The sequence below is a fragment of the Rutidosis leptorrhynchoides genome, chromosome 6, assembly GCF_046630445.1.
Source record: "Rutidosis leptorrhynchoides isolate AG116_Rl617_1_P2 chromosome 6, CSIRO_AGI_Rlap_v1, whole genome shotgun sequence".
NCBI lineage: Eukaryota > Viridiplantae > Streptophyta > Magnoliopsida > Asterales > Asteraceae > Rutidosis > Rutidosis leptorrhynchoides.
Genome location: NC_092338.1, coordinates 146,269,945 through 146,272,335, shown reverse-complemented (window position 1 = coordinate 146,272,335; position 2,391 = coordinate 146,269,945). Strand labels below are relative to the sequence as shown.

At 38.7% G+C, this 2,391-nt stretch overlaps 1 non-coding gene across 1 annotated transcript; it reads right to left on the bottom strand.

The window, feature by feature from the left end:
- Positions 1–621: 621 nt before the first annotated feature.
- On the bottom strand, positions 622–728 carry LOC139856316 (small nucleolar RNA R71). Its single transcript, XR_011761805.1, has one exon. It is a non-coding gene; the product is annotated as a small nucleolar RNA R71 (small nucleolar RNA).
- Positions 729–2,391: the final 1,663 nt, after the last annotated feature.

Here is a 2,391-nt window from a genome sequence, read left to right as displayed (position 1 = left end):
CGATCAAGACATCTAGCGAATATTGCCGCCGTTGATTTTTCTTTAGAATCATCATCTAATCAAACAAGAACTCCAACTCAAATTTCCGATAATCCATCTTTTGAACCCGATTTCACAACTGAGAACCCGGAGGATATTCAAGGACAATTCCAAGATCCTGAACCACTAATTATTCCTCCTGAACCACAAACCGTTAAATCAGAGTCCTCTAGTGATTCGTATTCAACGAATTCAATTATGGAAAATCTAGAACCTCTAAGTATGGAAGATCGAATGAGAGCTTAACGCACTGGCCAAGGTCACGCCATTATTAAGCCAGAAGTTAATGCTCCAGATTATGAAATCAAAGGACAAATCCTACACATGATAACTAATCAGTGCCAATATAGTGGTACGCCGAAGGAAGACCCAAATGAACATCTTCGTACGTTCAATAGGATCTGTACACTATTCAAAATTCGAGAAGTGGAGGATGAACAGATCTATCTCATGTTATTTCCCTGGACCTTAAAGGGAGAAGCCAAAGATTGGTTAGAATCGTTACCTGAAGGGGCGATTGATACATGAGATGTTTTAGTAGAAAAATTTCTTAAACAATTCTTTCCGGCATCCAAAGCCGTGAGACTTCAAGGAGAAATTGTTACGTTCACGCAAAAGCCAAATGAAACATTATATGAGGCGTGGACAAGATTCAGAAGGATGTTGAGAGGATGTCCTCAACACGGTTTAGACACTTACCAAATAGTACAAATATTCTACCAAGGTGTCAACGTTGCTACACGAAAAGACATCGACATAACAGCCGGTGGTTCCATTATGAAGAAAACCGCAACTGAAGCTTACAAAATTATTGATAACACAGCATCCCACTCACATGAGTGGCACCAAGAAAAAGATATCTTTCGATCATCTAAAGCAGCTAGAGCCGATTCTAGCCATAACTTTGATTCCGTTTCAGCAAAAATAGATGCTTTCGAGAGACAAATGGAAAAGATGAATAAAGATATTCACGCAATACGAATCAGTTGTGAGCAATGCGGTGGACCACACTTATTGAAAGATTGTCACATTGAACCAACCATGGAACAACGAGAGAATGTTTTCTATATGAACCAAAGGCCGGGAAATAATTATCAAAATAATTATCAACCGCCAAAGCTAAACTTCAATCGAAATCAAAACATTCTTTACAATCCAAAAGGACCCGAAAATAACTGGTATAACCAACAAGGTCCGAATAACCAACCAACTCAAAACAACACTTTCAATCAACAAAGACCTGGCTTATATAAACCACAACAACAATCCGAAGAGAAAAAGTCAAATATGGAAGACGTGGTATTCAAGCTAGTTGAATCTCAAACACAATTTATTGAAACTCAAACCCAAACGAACGAGAGGTTTGATCAGTCATTAAGAACTCAACAAGCTTCCATTTTGAATCTAGAAAAACACGTAGGTACTCTTGCTAGCTTAATGAGTGAGAGGGAACAAGGAAAGCTACCGAGTAATACTGAAGCAAATCCTCGGAATGAGAATGTTAACATGGTTTCAACAAATTCTGAAAAACCAGCTCCGGAAGATGGGAAGGTTTTAGATGAGAATAAAAATGAAGAAGTCACACCACCACCACCAGAGTATGTAAAGCCAGTGGTGGCACCATACAAACCACCCATCCCGTTTCTAAGAAAAGGAGTTGAGTATGAGCAAGTAATAAGTAATAAAGATTGTGATACTTCTGGAAAGAAGAAGAAGAAAAAGAATAAGAAAGTACAAGAAACAAAAGCCGTAGAAGTAAACCCGGTGAATACAGTTCCACCAAAACCTCCACCTAGGGTAGGTGATCCGGGTGAATTTATTGTTCCTTGTCTACTTAGTGATTGTGTCATGTATGATGCACTAGCAGATTTAGGTGCAACTGTGAGTGTTATGTCTCTTTCATTATATAAGAGATTAGGGGTAGGTGAGTTAAGTCCAACGGATATGAGTGTTCGACTCTTTGATCAAACCATTAAGCACCCAGTTGGAATTGCTGACAACCTACCCATTCAAGTAGGTAATTTAACCTTTCTAGTCGAATTCATTGTCATTGACATAGAAGAGGACCCAAACATTCCTCTAATTTTAGGTCGACCATTCTTTGCATCCACCGGGGCGTTATTTGATGTAGGAAATGGAAGAATGACACTTAAAAGTGGTGACAAATCTATCACCTTTATGATTCGAAAGTCTAAATCTCCACCAACCAAGACCGTTGAACCAGAAAAAACGATTGGTAAGAACCATGTTGTTTTACCAACTCCAACGGTAGTGCTTAATAATAATAAAACGCCTAAGTGTGGGGAAAATGAAGTAACACCTAATGATGACATGATAACAAAGAACCCCGTT